This window comes from Hetaerina americana, unplaced genomic scaffold (genome assembly GCF_022747635.1).
Source record: "Hetaerina americana unplaced genomic scaffold, ioHetAmer1.1.p SCAF_854, whole genome shotgun sequence".
NCBI lineage: Eukaryota > Metazoa > Arthropoda > Insecta > Odonata > Calopterygidae > Hetaerina > Hetaerina americana.
Window position 1 is genome coordinate 25,920 of NW_027287488.1, and position 21,611 is coordinate 47,530.

At 48.7% G+C, this 21,611-nt stretch overlaps 9 non-coding genes and 1 pseudogene across 9 annotated transcripts; all 10 read right to left on the reverse strand.

Moving 5' to 3' along the window:
* Positions 1-779: 779 nt before the first annotated feature.
* On the reverse strand, positions 780-968 carry LOC139698441 (U2 spliceosomal RNA). Its single transcript, XR_011702937.1, has one exon. It is a non-coding gene; the product is annotated as a U2 spliceosomal RNA (small nuclear RNA).
* A 5,541-nt stretch (positions 969-6,509) lies between these two features.
* On the reverse strand, positions 6,510-6,615 carry LOC139698446 (U2 spliceosomal RNA; annotated as a pseudogene).
* A 1,513-nt stretch (positions 6,616-8,128) lies between these two features.
* LOC139698429 (U2 spliceosomal RNA) lies at positions 8,129-8,321 on the reverse strand. Its single transcript, XR_011702925.1, has one exon. It is a non-coding gene; the product is annotated as a U2 spliceosomal RNA (small nuclear RNA).
* A 1,513-nt stretch (positions 8,322-9,834) lies between these two features.
* LOC139698430 (U2 spliceosomal RNA) lies at positions 9,835-10,027 on the reverse strand. Its single transcript, XR_011702926.1, has one exon. It is a non-coding gene; the product is annotated as a U2 spliceosomal RNA (small nuclear RNA).
* A 1,513-nt stretch (positions 10,028-11,540) lies between these two features.
* LOC139698431 (U2 spliceosomal RNA) lies at positions 11,541-11,733 on the reverse strand. The gene has a single exon (XR_011702927.1). It is a non-coding gene; the product is annotated as a U2 spliceosomal RNA (small nuclear RNA).
* Positions 11,734-13,246: 1,513 nt separating this feature from the next.
* Positions 13,247-13,439, reverse strand: LOC139698432 (U2 spliceosomal RNA). The gene has a single exon (XR_011702928.1). It is a non-coding gene; the product is annotated as a U2 spliceosomal RNA (small nuclear RNA).
* A 1,513-nt stretch (positions 13,440-14,952) lies between these two features.
* LOC139698434 (U2 spliceosomal RNA) lies at positions 14,953-15,145 on the reverse strand. The gene has a single exon (XR_011702929.1). It is a non-coding gene; the product is annotated as a U2 spliceosomal RNA (small nuclear RNA).
* Positions 15,146-16,658: 1,513 nt separating this feature from the next.
* Positions 16,659-16,851, reverse strand: LOC139698435 (U2 spliceosomal RNA). Its single transcript, XR_011702930.1, has one exon. It is a non-coding gene; the product is annotated as a U2 spliceosomal RNA (small nuclear RNA).
* Positions 16,852-18,364: 1,513 nt separating this feature from the next.
* On the reverse strand, positions 18,365-18,557 carry LOC139698436 (U2 spliceosomal RNA). Its single transcript, XR_011702931.1, has one exon. It is a non-coding gene; the product is annotated as a U2 spliceosomal RNA (small nuclear RNA).
* A 1,513-nt stretch (positions 18,558-20,070) lies between these two features.
* Positions 20,071-20,264, reverse strand: LOC139698443 (U2 spliceosomal RNA). The gene has a single exon (XR_011702939.1). It is a non-coding gene; the product is annotated as a U2 spliceosomal RNA (small nuclear RNA).
* Positions 20,265-21,611: the final 1,347 nt, after the last annotated feature.

Below are 21,611 nucleotides of genomic sequence, written 5' to 3' on the forward strand. Positions count from 1 at the left end.
CGCGAAATTCGCAAAAAATTTCTGAAAATTTTTTTGCAAAGATTTTTCCAATTTTTCCCGAGTGCTCGCGATCGGTCGTTTCCTCCGATGTATTGAGTTTCTTTTCCGTTCAATTTTTTTTCATCAAACACACACTCCTTTTACAAGAATTATCTTCGCATAAATTCTGTGGAAAGATTGGTGTTCAAAAACTAAGGTAAAAGAGTGGAACTCGCCTATTTCCGCGAGTCGATTCGCGTCGGGTCGTCTTGAATGACGCTCCTTGCCGGGAGCGCGCGCGCGCCATCTCTTCGGGGGGGGAGGTAAACAGCTGGAAGGAAGGGGCGTCACACGCCAAAGTTTGAAACGTGATCCGGCGCCTCTCTTCAACAGTTGTCGTCGTCTCCAATGATGGAATACTGAGGAGACAAGACGTTGTTGTTGTTGACGTTGCATTGAAAGCAGAAAAAATAATTGCATTATTTTCACAAAATTATATTTATTGTTACACTTACACTTTAAAGTGACGACGACTCTCTTCAGATGGGATTTTTTTTCTTCCCAAGTTTCTCTCCTTTTAATAATTCATTCCTTTTAATACTTCGTTGTGCTGCTTCAATTTGGATTACATTACTTTTGCTCCGCTCGCATGGAATAAAATCGCTTCTCTCCGCGAAAATGCAATTTCGCGAATATTTTTCCAGCCGGATCGCCTGAAATTTGCAAGTGCGAAAATAAATAATTTTCGCGGATCAATTTAAGCTTCAATCTGTTCTCATCAGCTTTTAAGTGGACCTTTTTAATGATGGGCCGATCCCGACGGTACTGCAATGCCGGGCCAACCCGCGGCAGGGATGGAGTAAACTCCGGGTACCCCGCCAATGTCCAAAAATCAGATTAATATTCTGGTCCCGCAATGCGGGACGTATCAGATATTAAGCTGATAAGAACAGATAAAAATGTTTATTTAAAATTCTTTAAATACAGAGTTTAAAATATTCAATTAGCAACTTACATATGTATATTTGATACAAGTCCGGCTCCCTCCAAGTGAGGGAGCCGGGGAACAAGTCTTTGCCCTTTTTTTTTTCAGGGAATGTTTATATGGTTATACTGCTTCTCACACATTTGTTTTTTTTTTATATAGTACAGGTAATATGTTCACATTTTGGGGGGTTTCACTTTAGGGGGGGGTGACACTTGGGGAGCCGTTTATAAACTACGGCATTTTGTCCATTTATACACTATGGCTCATAAAAGAAAGGGGACAGAAAAAGGTTTTACAAAAGAAGAAGTACGGAAAAAGGAAAAAAAAAAGGGAAAATGATTTTAATACGACTTCACTTTTGTCTTTGTTTCAGCCTCCGGAGCCGTCCTCGTATTGTCGGTGACCCGTGATGTGCTCGACGTAGCAGTCCCGCGACCATCGGATGACGTCGCTCACCATTAGCCGCCGCATGGTGTTGCAGTATCGTCGAGGTAGGCCCAGGGATTTCAGGACGGGATCGTTCTTCGGGTCCCAAGTCCCCAGGCTTCCCACGACGATGGCGGCGACCGATGTTCTGCTTCCCTGCTGGCGGATGGTCTCTGCCAGGGCGGCATACTTCTCCTCCTTTGCGGTCCTGGCTGCCAGCAGTGCGTCGTCCGTATTCTCGAATGGGACCGCTACGTCGATCAGAGTCACAGTCTTGTCGGCCTGGTTAGTTATAACCAGGTCTGGTCTAAGAGTCGAGTCGGTGCCAGGTACTTGTTTGTTGACTCTGATTTCATCGTCACCTTTTCCCCGGCGTCCAATCAGAGCCTTGTAGAGTCGGTCTTGGACAGCGTTATGTCTACGCTGCCACGTCCTTGAATGCATTGTACAGTGGTTAATGACATGGGGCAGGGTCTCTTCCGCGTAGCCGCATCGCCGACACCGCTTGTCCCCGTTGGTTTCCCAACGGCGACAGGCATTGAGTGGGAGCAGGTCGAGCCGAGCCCTAAAGATGAACCTCCAATCACAAAACCTGGTGTACCTCCCTCCTGCCAGGAAGTGATTGGAGGCTTCAGACTTCGCCGAGGCACGAATGACTTTACCTTGGTCGGGCTTGGCGCTTACCTTGTTCAGGTAGTAGCGCCGCACCGCGACCTTCAGGGCACCCGTCAGTTGCCTCACGGCCTTCGGGGGAACCCTGATGAAAGGTGGTCGATCTTCTGAACCGTCATTCATGTCGCGGAACGAAATCTGCATCTCCTTTAGCTCGTCCGACCATCTCCAACTCAATCCAATGCGCGCGGCGATACGGCGTGACGCGGAACGAACCTGCGTGAAGAGGGAGCTGAAGTCACCGCTTTCCCTTCCAAAGTCATCCCGCAGACTACCGCTAAGGTACTCTGCGAGATCACCGGTGGTTGGCGGCCTCCTCAGCTTCCTCCGCACTACCTCCCTCAGGCGACCCCAGGCGAGCACTCTCACGTTGGGGTCACGGGAATGGAGGAGTCTATAACCCTGTACAATGGTCAAGATGTCGGTCAAGTCAGAAAGAGGGAGAAGACCTGCGCCGCCATGTTGATGGCCAATGAAGACCATCTCAGGCGATGCCCTTTTGGGCAAATGGAGCCAGCCCTTTGCGCAGGCCTTCAGCTTCTTGTCAATGTCAGTCAGATATTTTTTCTTTACGTTACCAGCCCGCAAGATGAACTCCAGTCTGGGCAGCAGGAAGATGTTGGTGGCGGCGATCTTCTGCCACGGGGCGAGGAGAGACTCGTCGATCTTGCTGACGTCCTCGCCCAAGCGCACCAGGTCCTCCTCGGGCGTCTGGTCCACGTGGAAACCGAAGGGGACCCCGAGGTACCGGTACGCGACGCCGTCCTTCAGACTGGAGATGGCCGATCCCTGGATGGTTAGCTGGGACGGCTGCACGGGCTGGTTCGTAGAGAAATTTAGGTCCAGCGTGGCGCACTTGCTTGGCTTGAATTCTAATCCTGCTGCTGTTGCCTTCTCTCCTGCGATGGTCAGCAGGCGCTGCAGGTGCTCCTCGTCTCGGGCCACCAGCACCAAGTCGTCGGCGTATGCCAGGATGGCGATGTCCTGCCCCTGGACGACGACTCCGGACTTGCCTGCTTCTCCAGCGACCGCCCGTATCACCGGCTCCATCCCCAGATTGAAGATGGTCGGCGATAACGGGCACCCCTGCTTGACACCGGCGCAGATGTCAATGACGCCGGTGTCGCCGCTGGACGTCTTCACTACCGTGGAGCCCTTCTGCAGCTCCTCCACGGTCCTCCTCATCTCCTCAGGCAAGTCCATCCTCCTTAAGGTCTTCTGGAGGTGCTGGTGCGGAATGGACCCGAACGCGTTTCGAAGGTCAAGCCAAGCCAGTGCGATGTGGGAGTGTCTGCGTCTTGCCTCGTCGACAGCTGTCTGAAGGGTGAAATTGTGCTCGTGGCACCCCTCGAACTCCCGGAAGCCCTTTTGAGCCGGGTGCATCTTCTTCCCGCTGACCGCCCAGGATAGTATGCGGTCAGCCAGCACCCCGGCGTATAGCTTGGCGATGGTATTGCCAAGCGCAATGGGCCTCCAGTTGCCGATGTCCCGGCGGTCCCCCCCTTTGTGCAGGAGGACGGTTCGAGAGGTCTTCCACGAGGCCGGTGTTCTGGCCTCCTTCAGGCACCTGTCAAAGATTGCAGAAAGAATAAGTCCATGTCTATCGACCGCCCTCAGGTCGCCGTAGGTGAGGCCATCGGGGCCTGGAGCGGTGTTCTTCGTCCTAGACATGCGTCTCGTCACCTCTTCAGGAGTCACCCTTTCGAGGAGCAGTTTCTTCTCGGTCTCCGTTGTTCGACGGTAGACCGATTCATCATCCGTATCTTCGAAGCCCCCAATCCCGACATCCCCGTAGATTTGGCGGAAATGCTTTTCCACCTCCTCCGCGGGTATATCGCAATAGGGAGACTTCTCAGAAAGGATGCTTTCAACTGCCCTTCTGGGGTGGCTCCGGAAGAGTTTTTGTATGTCCGACGCCTTTTTGGCGTCGTAGTCCGGTACTTGTCTGCGTCTGGTCGGTGGTTTATGCGCAACGTTTCGCGGCCGAGGTGCTTCCTTTCCGTCTGCTTCCTTTGCCTCCTTTTTCCGCTCCGCCTGGATGCTGGCCACCAGTTCTTCTACCACGACCTCGAATTCTTCCCATGATTGGCCGGATGTATTGGCCAATCGGTCGAGCCACAGTTTCTCCTTCGGTCCTCCTGTGGGCCCGACAGGTCGTGGTGCTGCCAGATCTTCTGCTGCTTCTGCTGGTGGCGGATGTTCTTCATTTCCAGGCGGCGGTGACGGGATCTCAAAGTCACCGATCACGGGGGGCGGTTCCGGCTCCGGGTGTTCGGCCGGTTCAGCTGCTCTTGGTACGGAAATTTGCACCTCGGTCACGTTGGGCGGCGTTGCGCATCTAGCAGTCTCCTCGATTGCCTCCTGAAGGGGGACAATCAAGGGGGGAGGTCTTTTATGGGTCGACTTGTGGTTCGCTAATCCACGGCGGGTAGGACATGCAAAGGTGCATTGTTCGCACCGATACCGGAATGCCTCAGGTTCTTCCGCTTCCTTGCTGGTACCTCCCTTCAAGCAAGGGTGCGTGGATGGCTTGCGGCCGATAGTCTTGCCGCAGATGGAGCAGGCGTTGACGGATGTCAGTGTCAGGCCGTGCTGCTCCTTGAGGTGCCTCAGCAGGCTTCTCCTTGTCGCCGTCCACGCAGAAGCTCGGAATGACGTGGGGCATCCGGGCTCGGTGCAACCTAAGCTATCCGCCACGGGGAAGAAAACCACAAGTTGATTATCGACTCTCTTGGCCGACACCGTGGTGCCGGTCAGGAGACTCGTCGTGACCCTGTCAGTCGTCTGGGGGACGGGGGCTGTCTGGGGAGAGTCCTGGGAAGGAACCAGCGCTGGACGTCTGGCCGAGGATGAATCCGGGGGCGTCGTGAAGTCGTCGAGGGATGGGGAGGGAGGAGAGGAAGAGCGGGAGTGAGGGGGGGAATAGGTGACGTCAGAAAGGGGGGAAAAGGTCTCTAAGGGGATCTTTCGGACGCAAGAAGGAGAAGAAGAAGGAGAAGATACATTAGAATACACTGGTGAGCCATAGCGTACAAATGGACGGGGACGGCGCGTCCTTAGCGGCGAATCGCATTCGGGCGCGCCGCCGGGTGACCTAGGGGGGGCGGGGGGAGTAGTGGGGGAGCCGGGCGCTGATGCCTCGGCTCTCCTCCTTCGCAAAGTACGAGAGGAGGATGGGGGGGCGGAGGTTTTGGCACCCGGTGTTTCCGGGGCTTTTTTCGCGGCCCCCGCCCCCCCGTTTTTACGGGGGGGACGTGGGGGCATTGGGGGTTGTTAGCGCATGGGGAGGGGCCGGGGGGCACTCTTCCGCGGTCTTAAGGACCGTGGAAGAAGTTTAATTAAATCGTTAATTAAATCGTCCTTTTAAGGACGGGAAAAGGAAAAATTGTCCTTTTAAGGGCTATAAAAATTTCTAAGGACATTAACAATGGCCAAAAGGTAACAACGGGGGTACGGGGGGTCTTTTCCGCGGCCTGAAGGGCCGCGAAATAGAAAATTACAATTTTCAAACTTTTGAAATGCGCGGCGGCGTCCGCCTGGAGAAAGTTCAGGCGGCCGCCGAGGGTTGGCGCTGAGGGCGCACTACCACGCTTCTCGGCCCTTCTGGGCGGGACCGGGAGGAGATTTGAATGTTTTAGGGAGTTTTCCTGTCGCAACTGTGAAAGATGACGTCTTTCACCGAGTATTGCGATCAGGGGAGGAATGAGTGGTAATTCCGTCGGGCGTGAGGCGCACCGAGCGTGAATTTACCAACGGGATGGCGGGAAAAGCGGAAAAACGGGTCTTGGCGAAGCGCGCGCCGTTTGAATCGCCCGCTCTGCGTCGGTCCTTACGGGACTCGACGGAGGGCGTCCCCTGGTGCCCTGAGGGGGCCGGGGAGGAGGGGGGAGAATTAAATTATTCACCACCGATCGGGCGTGACGCGCCCGCGGATCGGGGGAAGCGAGGGAAACCTGGTGCACACTACACCGGCCTGGAAGAGGCCTGGCGCTGCACCAGGGGTCGGGGGCGGCTTGGTGCTCAAACTACCGGTCCAGAAGGGACCCGGCAGTGCACCAGGGGACGGGGGAAACCCGGTGCTTAGGCTGCCGGTCCAGAAGGGATCCGGCAGTGCGCCCGGGGGAGGGGGGCTTTGAAACGGCGTCGGATCTGAAGGATCCGGTGCCAGCCCGGGGGATATTCGCCCAGAAGGGGCGATTCGGATGATCCGTAGTGGATCCGGGGAGCCCAGAAGGGGCATTGGGTCCCACGGCCCGCCTTGAGGAGGCAATGGACCGTGGGGCCATTGGGGGAGGGGGGGGAGAAAGAGGGGAAGTGAGCAGAGCAGGCGCCTAGTGTCCTGTTACCCCTTCTCTCTGAGAGTATCCCGGGGGGCTTACCACTGGTGGGGGCCCATCCGGGACTCTTCAGAGAGGCACGGAAACGAAAGTGTAGCTGTTCATGAAAAAGATCGGGAGGAAAATTTACGTTAAAAAATACAAATCAAAGGAAATTAAGCTGATAAGAACAGATACTACACTTTGATCTTAGCCATAAGGCCGAGAAGCGATAAGGGAGCCCTTTTCTGCAATATTTACATGTGTAGGGACGACCCCGGAGCACTTGGGGCGGAGGGCGCAGGATTGGCGTAGGCGCCGCGGGGTGGCATTGGTCGGGGAGAATTCGCGTAGGATCCTGCGGGGGTGTTTCCGAAGGCTTCCTTGTTTTCCTGCAGCAAGAAAAGTTTTGGGGGGGCGCGGGGGGCAGGACGGCCGGAGCAATTGCGTCCCCGGAGTCCGGAGGCGAGACAGTAAATTGCAACGCGGAGTCCTTCGCTAGGTCGTGCCATCTCTGTGAGCGACACACGAGACGTATTGCAAGCTCTCTCCCCGCTTCCCGGGAAAGGTCGGGCGCAATTTTCAAACATTCCGAAAATGGAGGGGGGCATCCAGGACGGTAATAAAGGGCCCTTTTCGCCAGTATTCAGTGGTCGACAGTTTTTCGAAAAACGGGCTTCCTCTTCACTTCACTTCCTGTGTGGTAGAGATTTAAAATCGTGTGCTGTTCACTTACTTTGCATTAATCGTCATTAGTAAAAATACGCTTTCCTTATAAATAAATAAATACATAAATTAGGGTTTCTTCAAATATAAACAAATTAGGGTTTTCTTCAAATCGGAGAATAGGAATCGAAAAGGCTGTAAAAAAGTGGCGCTTTCAATTGCACAAGATGGAAAACCAGATTTCTCCATTGTTTATATTTTCCATTTTCTCGAAAAATATCGCGAAAATGGGCATCGATTTCCGCGAAATTCGCAAAAAATTTCTGAAAATTTTTTTGCAAAGATTTTTCCAATTTTTCCCGAGTGCTCGCGATCGGTCGTTTCCTCCGATGTATTGAGTTTCTTTTCCGTTCAATTTTTTTTCATCAAACACACACTCCTTTTACAAGAATTATCTTCGCATAAATTCTGTGGAAAGATTGGTGTTCAAAAACTAAGGTAAAAGAGTGGAACTCGCCTATTTCCGCGAGTCGATTCGCGTCGGGTCGTCTTGAATGACGCTCCTTGCCGGGAGCGCGCGCGCGCCATCTCTTCGGGGGGGGAGGTAAACAGCTGGAAGGAAGGGGCGTCACACGCCAAAGTTTGAAACGTGATCCGGCGCCTCTCTTCAACAGTTGTCGTCGTCTCCAATGATGGAATACTGAGGAGACAAGACGTTGTTGTTGTTGACGTTGCATTGAAAGCAGAAAAAATAATTGCATTATTTTCACAAAATTATATTTATTGTTACACTTACACTTTAAAGTGACGACGACTCTCTTCAGATGGGATTTTTTTTCTTCCCAAGTTTCTCTCCTTTTAATAATTCATTCCTTTTAATACTTCGTTGTGCTGCTTCAATTTGGATTACATTACTTTTGCTCCGCTCGCATGGAATAAAATCGCTTCTCTCCGCGAAAATGCAATTTCGCGAATATTTTTCCAGCCGGATCGCCTGAAATTTGCAAGTGCGAAAATAAATAATTTTCGCGGATCAATTTAAGCTTCAATCTGTTCTCATCAGCTTTTAAGTGGACCTTTTTAATGATGGGCCGATCCCGACGGTACTGCAATGCCGGGCCAACCCGCGGCAGGGATGGAGTAAACTCCGGGTACCCCGCCAATGTCCAAAAATCAGATTAATATTCTGGTCCCGCAATGCGGGACGTATCAGATATTAAGCTGATAAGAACAGATACTACACTTTGATCTTAGCCATAAGGCCGAGAAGCGATAAGGGAGCCCTTTTCTGCAATATTTACATGTGTAGGGACGACCCCGGAGCACTTGGGGCGGAGGGCGCAGGATTGGCGTAGGCGCCGCGGGGTGGCATTGGTCGGGGAGAATTCGCGTAGGATCCTGCGGGGGTGTTTCCGAAGGCTTCCTTGTTTTCCTGCAGCAAGAAAAGTTTTGGGGGGGCGCGGGGGGCAGGACGGCCGGAGCAATTGCGTCCCCGGAGTCCGGAGGCGAGACAGTAAATTGCAACGCGGAGTCCTTCGCTAGGTCGTGCCATCTCTGTGAGCGACACACGAGACGTATTGCAAGCTCTCTCCCCGCTTCCCGGGAAAGGTCGGGCGCAATTTTCAAACATTCCGAAAATGGAGGGGGGCATCCAGGACGGTAATAAAGGGCCCTTTTCGCCAGTATTCAGTGGTCGACAGTTTTTCGAAAAACGGGCTTCCTCTTCACTTCACTTCCTGTGTGGTAGAGATTTAAAATCGTGTGCTGTTCACTTACTTTGCATTAATCGTCATTAGTAAAAATACGCTTTCCTTATAAATAAATAAATACATAAATTAGGGTTTCTTCAAATATAAACAAATTAGGGTTTTCTTCAAATCGGAGAATAGGAATCGAAAAGGCTGTAAAAAAGTGGCGCTTTCAATTGCACAAGATGGAAAACCAGATTTCTCCATTGTTTATATTTTCCATTTTCTCGAAAAATATCGCGAAAATGGGCATCGATTTCCGCGAAATTCGCAAAAAATTTCTGAAAATTTTTTTGCAAAGATTTTTCCAATTTTTCCCGAGTGCTCGCGATCGGTCGTTTCCTCCGATGTATTGAGTTTCTTTTCCGTTCAATTTTTTTTCATCAAACACACACTCCTTTTACAAGAATTATCTTCGCATAAATTCTGTGGAAAGATTGGTGTTCAAAAACTAAGGTAAAAGAGTGGAACTCGCCTATTTCCGCGAGTCGATTCGCGTCGGGTCGTCTTGAATGACGCTCCTTGCCGGGAGCGCGCGCGCGCCATCTCTTCGGGGGGGGAGGTAAACAGCTGGAAGGAAGGGGCGTCACACGCCAAAGTTTGAAACGTGATCCGGCGCCTCTCTTCAACAGTTGTCGTCGTCTCCAATGATGGAATACTGAGGAGACAAGACGTTGTTGTTGTTGACGTTGCATTGAAAGCAGAAAAAATAATTGCATTATTTTCACAAAATTATATTTATTGTTACACTTACACTTTAAAGTGACGACGACTCTCTTCAGATGGGATTTTTTTTCTTCCCAAGTTTCTCTCCTTTTAATAATTCATTCCTTTTAATACTTCGTTGTGCTGCTTCAATTTGGATTACATTACTTTTGCTCCGCTCGCATGGAATAAAATCGCTTCTCTCCGCGAAAATGCAATTTCGCGAATATTTTTCCAGCCGGATCGCCTGAAATTTGCAAGTGCGAAAATAAATAATTTTCGCGGATCAATTTAAGCTTCAATCTGTTCTCATCAGCTTTTAAGTGGACCTTTTTAATGATGGGCCGATCCCGACGGTACTGCAATGCCGGGCCAACCCGCGGCAGGGATGGAGTAAACTCCGGGTACCCCGCCAATGTCCAAAAATCAGATTAATATTCTGGTCCCGCAATGCGGGACGTATCAGATATTAAGCTGATAAGAACAGATACTACACTTTGATCTTAGCCATAAGGCCGAGAAGCGATAAGGGAGCCCTTTTCTGCAATATTTACATGTGTAGGGACGACCCCGGAGCACTTGGGGCGGAGGGCGCAGGATTGGCGTAGGCGCCGCGGGGTGGCATTGGTCGGGGAGAATTCGCGTAGGATCCTGCGGGGGTGTTTCCGAAGGCTTCCTTGTTTTCCTGCAGCAAGAAAAGTTTTGGGGGGGCGCGGGGGGCAGGACGGCCGGAGCAATTGCGTCCCCGGAGTCCGGAGGCGAGACAGTAAATTGCAACGCGGAGTCCTTCGCTAGGTCGTGCCATCTCTGTGAGCGACACACGAGACGTATTGCAAGCTCTCTCCCCGCTTCCCGGGAAAGGTCGGGCGCAATTTTCAAACATTCCGAAAATGGAGGGGGGCATCCAGGACGGTAATAAAGGGCCCTTTTCGCCAGTATTCAGTGGTCGACAGTTTTTCGAAAAACGGGCTTCCTCTTCACTTCACTTCCTGTGTGGTAGAGATTTAAAATCGTGTGCTGTTCACTTACTTTGCATTAATCGTCATTAGTAAAAATACGCTTTCCTTATAAATAAATAAATACATAAATTAGGGTTTCTTCAAATATAAACAAATTAGGGTTTTCTTCAAATCGGAGAATAGGAATCGAAAAGGCTGTAAAAAAGTGGCGCTTTCAATTGCACAAGATGGAAAACCAGATTTCTCCATTGTTTATATTTTCCATTTTCTCGAAAAATATCGCGAAAATGGGCATCGATTTCCGCGAAATTCGCAAAAAATTTCTGAAAATTTTTTTGCAAAGATTTTTCCAATTTTTCCCGAGTGCTCGCGATCGGTCGTTTCCTCCGATGTATTGAGTTTCTTTTCCGTTCAATTTTTTTTCATCAAACACACACTCCTTTTACAAGAATTATCTTCGCATAAATTCTGTGGAAAGATTGGTGTTCAAAAACTAAGGTAAAAGAGTGGAACTCGCCTATTTCCGCGAGTCGATTCGCGTCGGGTCGTCTTGAATGACGCTCCTTGCCGGGAGCGCGCGCGCGCCATCTCTTCGGGGGGGGAGGTAAACAGCTGGAAGGAAGGGGCGTCACACGCCAAAGTTTGAAACGTGATCCGGCGCCTCTCTTCAACAGTTGTCGTCGTCTCCAATGATGGAATACTGAGGAGACAAGACGTTGTTGTTGTTGACGTTGCATTGAAAGCAGAAAAAATAATTGCATTATTTTCACAAAATTATATTTATTGTTACACTTACACTTTAAAGTGACGACGACTCTCTTCAGATGGGATTTTTTTTCTTCCCAAGTTTCTCTCCTTTTAATAATTCATTCCTTTTAATACTTCGTTGTGCTGCTTCAATTTGGATTACATTACTTTTGCTCCGCTCGCATGGAATAAAATCGCTTCTCTCCGCGAAAATGCAATTTCGCGAATATTTTTCCAGCCGGATCGCCTGAAATTTGCAAGTGCGAAAATAAATAATTTTCGCGGATCAATTTAAGCTTCAATCTGTTCTCATCAGCTTTTAAGTGGACCTTTTTAATGATGGGCCGATCCCGACGGTACTGCAATGCCGGGCCAACCCGCGGCAGGGATGGAGTAAACTCCGGGTACCCCGCCAATGTCCAAAAATCAGATTAATATTCTGGTCCCGCAATGCGGGACGTATCAGATATTAAGCTGATAAGAACAGATACTACACTTTGATCTTAGCCATAAGGCCGAGAAGCGATAAGGGAGCCCTTTTCTGCAATATTTACATGTGTAGGGACGACCCCGGAGCACTTGGGGCGGAGGGCGCAGGATTGGCGTAGGCGCCGCGGGGTGGCATTGGTCGGGGAGAATTCGCGTAGGATCCTGCGGGGGTGTTTCCGAAGGCTTCCTTGTTTTCCTGCAGCAAGAAAAGTTTTGGGGGGGCGCGGGGGGCAGGACGGCCGGAGCAATTGCGTCCCCGGAGTCCGGAGGCGAGACAGTAAATTGCAACGCGGAGTCCTTCGCTAGGTCGTGCCATCTCTGTGAGCGACACACGAGACGTATTGCAAGCTCTCTCCCCGCTTCCCGGGAAAGGTCGGGCGCAATTTTCAAACATTCCGAAAATGGAGGGGGGCATCCAGGACGGTAATAAAGGGCCCTTTTCGCCAGTATTCAGTGGTCGACAGTTTTTCGAAAAACGGGCTTCCTCTTCACTTCACTTCCTGTGTGGTAGAGATTTAAAATCGTGTGCTGTTCACTTACTTTGCATTAATCGTCATTAGTAAAAATACGCTTTCCTTATAAATAAATAAATACATAAATTAGGGTTTCTTCAAATATAAACAAATTAGGGTTTTCTTCAAATCGGAGAATAGGAATCGAAAAGGCTGTAAAAAAGTGGCGCTTTCAATTGCACAAGATGGAAAACCAGATTTCTCCATTGTTTATATTTTCCATTTTCTCGAAAAATATCGCGAAAATGGGCATCGATTTCCGCGAAATTCGCAAAAAATTTCTGAAAATTTTTTTGCAAAGATTTTTCCAATTTTTCCCGAGTGCTCGCGATCGGTCGTTTCCTCCGATGTATTGAGTTTCTTTTCCGTTCAATTTTTTTTCATCAAACACACACTCCTTTTACAAGAATTATCTTCGCATAAATTCTGTGGAAAGATTGGTGTTCAAAAACTAAGGTAAAAGAGTGGAACTCGCCTATTTCCGCGAGTCGATTCGCGTCGGGTCGTCTTGAATGACGCTCCTTGCCGGGAGCGCGCGCGCGCCATCTCTTCGGGGGGGGAGGTAAACAGCTGGAAGGAAGGGGCGTCACACGCCAAAGTTTGAAACGTGATCCGGCGCCTCTCTTCAACAGTTGTCGTCGTCTCCAATGATGGAATACTGAGGAGACAAGACGTTGTTGTTGTTGACGTTGCATTGAAAGCAGAAAAAATAATTGCATTATTTTCACAAAATTATATTTATTGTTACACTTACACTTTAAAGTGACGACGACTCTCTTCAGATGGGATTTTTTTTCTTCCCAAGTTTCTCTCCTTTTAATAATTCATTCCTTTTAATACTTCGTTGTGCTGCTTCAATTTGGATTACATTACTTTTGCTCCGCTCGCATGGAATAAAATCGCTTCTCTCCGCGAAAATGCAATTTCGCGAATATTTTTCCAGCCGGATCGCCTGAAATTTGCAAGTGCGAAAATAAATAATTTTCGCGGATCAATTTAAGCTTCAATCTGTTCTCATCAGCTTTTAAGTGGACCTTTTTAATGATGGGCCGATCCCGACGGTACTGCAATGCCGGGCCAACCCGCGGCAGGGATGGAGTAAACTCCGGGTACCCCGCCAATGTCCAAAAATCAGATTAATATTCTGGTCCCGCAATGCGGGACGTATCAGATATTAAGCTGATAAGAACAGATACTACACTTTGATCTTAGCCATAAGGCCGAGAAGCGATAAGGGAGCCCTTTTCTGCAATATTTACATGTGTAGGGACGACCCCGGAGCACTTGGGGCGGAGGGCGCAGGATTGGCGTAGGCGCCGCGGGGTGGCATTGGTCGGGGAGAATTCGCGTAGGATCCTGCGGGGGTGTTTCCGAAGGCTTCCTTGTTTTCCTGCAGCAAGAAAAGTTTTGGGGGGGCGCGGGGGGCAGGACGGCCGGAGCAATTGCGTCCCCGGAGTCCGGAGGCGAGACAGTAAATTGCAACGCGGAGTCCTTCGCTAGGTCGTGCCATCTCTGTGAGCGACACACGAGACGTATTGCAAGCTCTCTCCCCGCTTCCCGGGAAAGGTCGGGCGCAATTTTCAAACATTCCGAAAATGGAGGGGGGCATCCAGGACGGTAATAAAGGGCCCTTTTCGCCAGTATTCAGTGGTCGACAGTTTTTCGAAAAACGGGCTTCCTCTTCACTTCACTTCCTGTGTGGTAGAGATTTAAAATCGTGTGCTGTTCACTTACTTTGCATTAATCGTCATTAGTAAAAATACGCTTTCCTTATAAATAAATAAATACATAAATTAGGGTTTCTTCAAATATAAACAAATTAGGGTTTTCTTCAAATCGGAGAATAGGAATCGAAAAGGCTGTAAAAAAGTGGCGCTTTCAATTGCACAAGATGGAAAACCAGATTTCTCCATTGTTTATATTTTCCATTTTCTCGAAAAATATCGCGAAAATGGGCATCGATTTCCGCGAAATTCGCAAAAAATTTCTGAAAATTTTTTTGCAAAGATTTTTCCAATTTTTCCCGAGTGCTCGCGATCGGTCGTTTCCTCCGATGTATTGAGTTTCTTTTCCGTTCAATTTTTTTTCATCAAACACACACTCCTTTTACAAGAATTATCTTCGCATAAATTCTGTGGAAAGATTGGTGTTCAAAAACTAAGGTAAAAGAGTGGAACTCGCCTATTTCCGCGAGTCGATTCGCGTCGGGTCGTCTTGAATGACGCTCCTTGCCGGGAGCGCGCGCGCGCCATCTCTTCGGGGGGGGAGGTAAACAGCTGGAAGGAAGGGGCGTCACACGCCAAAGTTTGAAACGTGATCCGGCGCCTCTCTTCAACAGTTGTCGTCGTCTCCAATGATGGAATACTGAGGAGACAAGACGTTGTTGTTGTTGACGTTGCATTGAAAGCAGAAAAAATAATTGCATTATTTTCACAAAATTATATTTATTGTTACACTTACACTTTAAAGTGACGACGACTCTCTTCAGATGGGATTTTTTTTCTTCCCAAGTTTCTCTCCTTTTAATAATTCATTCCTTTTAATACTTCGTTGTGCTGCTTCAATTTGGATTACATTACTTTTGCTCCGCTCGCATGGAATAAAATCGCTTCTCTCCGCGAAAATGCAATTTCGCGAATATTTTTCCAGCCGGATCGCCTGAAATTTGCAAGTGCGAAAATAAATAATTTTCGCGGATCAATTTAAGCTTCAATCTGTTCTCATCAGCTTTTAAGTGGACCTTTTTAATGATGGGCCGATCCCGACGGTACTGCAATGCCGGGCCAACCCGCGGCAGGGATGGAGTAAACTCCGGGTACCCCGCCAATGTCCAAAAATCAGATTAATATTCTGGTCCCGCAATGCGGGACGTATCAGATATTAAGCTGATAAGAACAGATACTACACTTTGATCTTAGCCATAAGGCCGAGAAGCGATAAGGGAGCCCTTTTCTGCAATATTTACATGTGTAGGGACGACCCCGGAGCACTTGGGGCGGAGGGCGCAGGATTGGCGTAGGCGCCGCGGGGTGGCATTGGTCGGGGAGAATTCGCGTAGGATCCTGCGGGGGTGTTTCCGAAGGCTTCCTTGTTTTCCTGCAGCAAGAAAAGTTTTGGGGGGGCGCGGGGGGCAGGACGGCCGGAGCAATTGCGTCCCCGGAGTCCGGAGGCGAGACAGTAAATTGCAACGCGGAGTCCTTCGCTAGGTCGTGCCATCTCTGTGAGCGACACACGAGACGTATTGCAAGCTCTCTCCCCGCTTCCCGGGAAAGGTCGGGCGCAATTTTCAAACATTCCGAAAATGGAGGGGGGCATCCAGGACGGTAATAAAGGGCCCTTTTCGCCAGTATTCAGTGGTCGACAGTTTTTCGAAAAACGGGCTTCCTCTTCACTTCACTTCCTGTGTGGTAGAGATTTAAAATCGTGTGCTGTTCACTTACTTTGCATTAATCGTCATTAGTAAAAATACGCTTTCCTTATAAATAAATAAATACATAAATTAGGGTTTCTTCAAATATAAACAAATTAGGGTTTTCTTCAAATCGGAGAATAGGAATCGAAAAGGCTGTAAAAAAGTGGCGCTTTCAATTGCACAAGATGGAAAACCAGATTTCTCCATTGTTTATATTTTCCATTTTCTCGAAAAATATCGCGAAAATGGGCATCGATTTCCGCGAAATTCGCAAAAAATTTCTGAAAATTTTTTTGCAAAGATTTTTCCAATTTTTCCCGAGTGCTCGCGATCGGTCGTTTCCTCCGATGTATTGAGTTTCTTTTCCGTTCAATTTTTTTTCATCAAACACACACTCCTTTTACAAGAATTATCTTCGCATAAATTCTGTGGAAAGATTGGTGTTCAAAAACTAAGGTAAAAGAGTGGAACTCGCCTATTTCCGCGAGTCGATTCGCGTCGGGTCGTCTTGAATGACGCTCCTTGCCGGGAGCGCGCGCGCGCCATCTCTTCGGGGGGGGAGGTAAACAGCTGGAAGGAAGGGGCGTCACACGCCAAAGTTTGAAACGTGATCCGGCGCCTCTCTTCAACAGTTGTCGTCGTCTCCAATGATGGAATACTGAGGAGACAAGACGTTGTTGTTGTTGACGTTGCATTGAAAGCAGAAAAAATAATTGCATTATTTTCACAAAATTATATTTATTGTTACACTTACACTTTAAAGTGACGACGACTCTCTTCAGATGGGATTTTTTTTCTTCCCAAGTTTCTCTCCTTTTAATAATTCATTCCTTTTAATACTTCGTTGTGCTGCTTCAATTTGGATTACATTACTTTTGCTCCGCTCGCATGGAATAAAATCGCTTCTCTCCGCGAAAATGCAATTTCGCGAATATTTTTCCAGCCGGATCGCCTGAAATTTGCAAGTGCGAAAATAAATAATTTTCGCGGATCAATTTAAGCTTCAATCTGTTCTCATCAGCTTTTAAGTGGACCTTTTTAATGATGGGCCGATCCCGACGGTACTGCAATGCCGGGCCAACCCGCGGCAGGGATGGAGTAAACTCCGGGTACCCCGCCAATGTCCAAAAATCAGATTAATATTCTGGTCCCGCAATGCGGGACGTATCAGATATTAAGCTGATAAGAACAGATACTACACTTTGATCTTAGCCATAAGGCCGAGAAGCGATAAGGGAGCCCTTTTCTGCAATATTTACATGTGTAGGGACGACCCCGGAGCACTTGGGGCGGAGGGCGCAGGATTGGCGTAGGCGCCGCGGGGTGGCATTGGTCGGGGAGAATTCGCGTAGGATCCTGCGGGGGTGTTTCCGAAGGCTTCCTTGTTTTCCTGCAGCAAGAAAAGTTTTGGGGGGGCGCGGGGGGCAGGACGGCCGGAGCAATTGCGTCCCCGGAGTCCGGAGGCGAGACAGTAAATTGCAACGCGGAGTCCTTCGCTAGGTCGTGCCATCTCTGTGAGCGACACACGAGACGTATTGCAAGCTCTCTCCCCGCTTCCCGGGAAAGGTCGGGCGCAATTTTCAAACATTCCGAAAATGGAGGGGGGCATCCAGGACGGTAATAAAGGGCCCTTTTCGCCAGTATTCAGTGGTCGACAGTTTTTCGAAAAACGGGCTTCCTCTTCACTTCACTTCCTGTGTGGTAGAGATTTAAAATCGTGTGCTGTTCACTTACTTTGCATTAATCGTCATTAGTAAAAATACGCTTTCCTTATAAATAAATAAATACATAAATTAGGGTTTCTTCAAATATAAACAAATTAGGGTTTTCTTCAAATCGGAGAATAGGAATCGAAAAGGCTGTAAAAAAGTGGCGCTTTCAATTGCACAAGATGGAAAACCAGATTTCTCCATTGTTTATATTTTCCATTTTCTCGAAAAATATCGCGAAAATGGGCATCGATTTCCGCGAAATTCGCAAAAAATTTCTGAAAATTTTTTTGCAAAGATTTTTCCAATTTTTCCCGAGTGCTCGCGATCGGTCGTTTCCTCCGATGTATTGAGTTTCTTTTCCGTTCAATTTTTTTTCATCAAACACACACTCCTTTTACAAGAATTATCTTCGCATAAATTCTGTGGAAAGATTGGTGTTCAAAAACTAAGGTAAAAGAGTGGAACTCGCCTATTTCCGCGAGTCGATTCGCGTCGGGTCGTCTTGAATGACGCTCCTTGCCGGGAGCGCGCGCGCGCCATCTCTTCGGGGGGGGAGGTAAACAGCTGGAAGGAAGGGGCGTCACACGCCAAAGTTTGAAACGTGATCCGGCGCCTCTCTTCAACAGTTGTCGTCGTCTCCAATGATGGAATACTGAGGAGACAAGACGTTGTTGTTGTTGACGTTGCATTGAAAGCAGAAAAAATAATTGCATTATTTTCACAAAATTATATTTATTGTTACACTTACACTTTAAAGTGACGACGACTCTCTTCAGATGGGATTTTTTTTCTTCCCAAGTTTCTCTCCTTTTAATAATTCATTCCTTTTAATACTTCGTTGTGCTGCTTCAATTTGGATTACATTACTTTTGCTCCGCTCGCATGGAATAAAATCGCTTCTCTCCGCGAAAATGCAATTTCGCGAATATTTTTCCAGCCGGATCGCCTGAAATTTGCAAGTGCGAAAATAAATAATTTTCGCGGATCAATTTAAGCTTCAATCTGTTCTCATCAGCTTTTAAGTGGACCTTTTTAATGATGGGCCGATCCCGACGGTACTGCAATGCCGGGCCAACCCGCGGCAGGGATGGAGTAAACTCCGGGTACCCCGCCAATGTCCAAAAATCAGATTAATATTCTGGTCCCGCAATGCGGGACGTATCAGATATTAAGCTGATAAGAACAGATACTACACTTTGATCTTAGCCATAAGGCCGAGAAGCGATAAGGGAGCCCTTTTCTGCAATATTTACATGTGTAGGGACGACCCCGGAGCACTTGGGGCGGAGGGCGCAGGATTGGCGTAGGCGCCGCGGGGTGGCATTGGTCGGGGAGAATTCGCGTAGGATCCTGCGGGGGTGTTTCCGAAGGCTTCCTTGTTTTCCTGCAGCAAGAAAAGTTTTGGGGGGGCGCGGGGGGCAGGACGGCCGGAGCAATTGCGTCCCCGGAGTCCGGAGGCGAGACAGTAAATTGCAACGCGGAGTCCTTCGCTAGGTCGTGCCATCTCTGTGAGCGACACACGAGACGTATTGCAAGCTCTCTCCCCGCTTCCCGGGAAAGGTCGGGCGCAATTTTCAAACATTCCGAAAATGGAGGGGGGCATCCAGGACGGTAATAAAGGGCCCTTTTCGCCAGTATTCAGTGGTCGACAGTTTTTCGAAAAACGGGCTTCCTCTTCACTTCACTTCCTGTGTGGTAGAGATTTAAAATCGTGTGCTGTTCACTTACTTTGCATTAATCGTCATTAGTAAAAATACGCTTTCCTTATAAATAAATAAATACATAAATTAGGGTTTCTTCAAATATAAACAAATTAGGGTTTTCTTCAAATCGGAGAATAGGAATCGAAAAGGCTGTAAAAAAGTGGCGCTTTCAATTGCACAAGATGGAAAACCAGATTTCTCCATTGTTTATATTTTCCATTTTCTCGAAAAATATCGCGAAAATGGGCATCGATTTCCGCGAAATTCGCAAAAAATTTCTGAAAATTTTTTTGCAAAGATTTTTCCAATTTTTCCCGAGTGCTCGCGATCGGTCGTTTCCTCCGATGTATTGAGTTTCTTTTCCGTTCAATTTTTTTTCATCAAACACACACTCCTTTTACAAGAATTATCTTCGCATAAATTCTGTGGAAAGATTGGTGTTCAAAAACTAAGGTAAAAGAGTGGAACTCGCCTATTTCCGCGAGTCGATTCGCGTCGGGTCGTCTTGAATGACGCTCCTTGCCGGGAGCGCGCGCGCGCCATCTCTTCGGGGGGGGAGGTAAACAGCTGGAAGGAAGGGGCGTCACACGCCAAAGTTTGAAACGTGATCCGGCGCCTCTCTTCAACAGTTGTCGTCGTCTCCAATGATGGAATACTGAGGAGACAAGACGTTGTTGTTGTTGACGTTGCATTGAAAGCAGAAAAAATAATTGCATTATTTTCACAAAATTATATTTATTGTTACACTTACACTTTAAAGTGACGACGACTCTCTTCAGATGGGATTTTTTTTCTTCCCAAGTTTCTCTCCTTTTAATAATTCATTCCTTTTAATACTTCGTTGTGCTGCTTCAATTTGGATTACATTACTTTTGCTCCGCTCGCATGGAATAAAATCGCTTCTCTCCGCGAAAATGCAATTTCGCGAATATTTTTCCAGCCGGATCGCCTGAAATTTGCAAGTGCGAAAATAAATAATTTTCGCGGATCAATTTAAGCTTCAATCTGTTCTCATCAGCTTTTAAGTGGACCTTTTTAATGATGGGCCGATCCCGACGGTACTGCAATGCCGGGCCAACCCGCGGCAGGGATGGAGTAAACTCCGGGTACCCCGCCAATGTCCAAAAATCAGATTAATATTCTGGTCCCGCAATGCGGGACGTATCAGATATTAAGCTGATAAGAACAGATTTAAAATGTTTATTTGAAAATTCTTTCATACAGAGTTTTAAGCAACTTATAATTAATATATAATTTATACATGACCGGCTCCCTCCAAATGAGGGAGCCGGGGAACAAGTCTTTTTGCCCCTTTGTTTTGGGGAAATATTATAATAATATAGGCTTCTCGCACGAGTGTTTTTTTTTATAAAATGTTTTATATGTTTAAGTCTCTCACGGGGAGGGTTTACACTTTTGGGGGGGGCCGTTTATACACCACGGCGTGGCCATTCATACACTATGGCTCATAGAGTAAATAAAAGAGAAAGGGGACAGAGAAAGGTTTTACAATGAAGAAGTATGGAAAGAGGGGGGGAAATGATTTTACACGACTTCACTTTTGTCCTTTCCTTTTCAGCCTCCGGAGCCGTCTTCATACTGTCTATGTCCCGTGATGTGTTCGACGTAGCAGTCCCGGGTCCAGCGGATGACGTCGCTGACCATCAGTCGCCGCATGGTGGTGCAGAATCGTCGAGGTAGGCCCAGGGACTTCAGGACGGGGTCGTTCTGCGAGTCCCACGTCCCCAGGCTTCCCACGACGATGGCGGCGACCGATGACCGGTATCCCTGCTGGCGGATGGTCTCTGCCAGGGCGGCGTACTTCTCCTCCTTCGCGGTCCTGGCTGCCAGCAGAGCTCCCTCGTTGTTCTCGAACGGCACTGCTACGTCGATCAATGTCACAGTCTTGTCGGCCTGGTTAGTTATAACCAGGTCTGGTCTAAGAGTCGAGTCAGTGCCAGGTACTTGTTTGTTGACTCTGATTTCATCGTCACCTTTTCCCCGGCGTCCAATCAGAGCCCTGTGTAGTCGGTCTTGGACAGCATTATGTCTATGCTGCCACGTCCTTGAGTGCATCGTGCAGTGATTAACGACGTGGGGCAGGGTCTCCTCCGCGTAGCCACATCGCCGACACCGCTTGTCCCCGTTGGTTTCCCAACGGCGACAGGCATTGAGCGGGAGCAGATCGAGCCGAGCCCTAAAGATGAACCTCCAATCACAAAACCTGGTGTATCTCCCTCCTGCCAGGAAGTGATTGGAGGCTTCAGATTTCGCCGAGGCACGAATGACTTTCCCTTGATCGGGCTTGGCGCTTACCTTGTTCAGGTAGTAGCGCCGCACCGCGATCTTCAGGGCACCCGTCAGTTGCCTTACGGCCTTCGGAGGAACCCTGATGAAGGGGGGGCGGTCTTCAGCCCCGTCATTCATGTCCCGGAACGAAATCTGCATCTCCCTTAGCTCGTCCGACCATCTCCAGCTCAAGCCTATGCGCGCGGCGATACGGCGTGACGCGGAGCGAACCTGCGTGAAGAGGGAACTGAAGTCGCCGCTTTCCCTTCCAAAGTCATCCCGTAGACT